Raw genomic sequence first — 228 nt, 5'->3', positions numbered from 1 at the left:
TGAGTCACTTTAAACAAGTTGTGGGTCATTTTAGACCCTCTGGTTGTCACTTTTTTTCTTGTATAGACATTCTTGTTTGATTTTGAGCTTTGGGTGACTTTCCTGCTGCAATATTTCTCTTCTTCCAACTTCTGCAGCCTGGGAGGCATCTGGTCAACCAGTATTTGGTTTATCCACAAACACTAATGGAGCATCTAGAAACGTCATCAACACCTTCTGCCCTCATGC

This window comes from Stegastes partitus, unplaced genomic scaffold (assembly GCF_000690725.1).
Source record: "Stegastes partitus isolate 25-593 unplaced genomic scaffold, Stegastes_partitus-1.0.2 Scaffold1858, whole genome shotgun sequence".
NCBI lineage: Eukaryota > Metazoa > Chordata > Actinopteri > Pomacentridae > Stegastes > Stegastes partitus.
The sequence above is the reverse complement of the archived record's forward strand: the minus strand, read 5'-3'. Positions refer to the sequence as shown.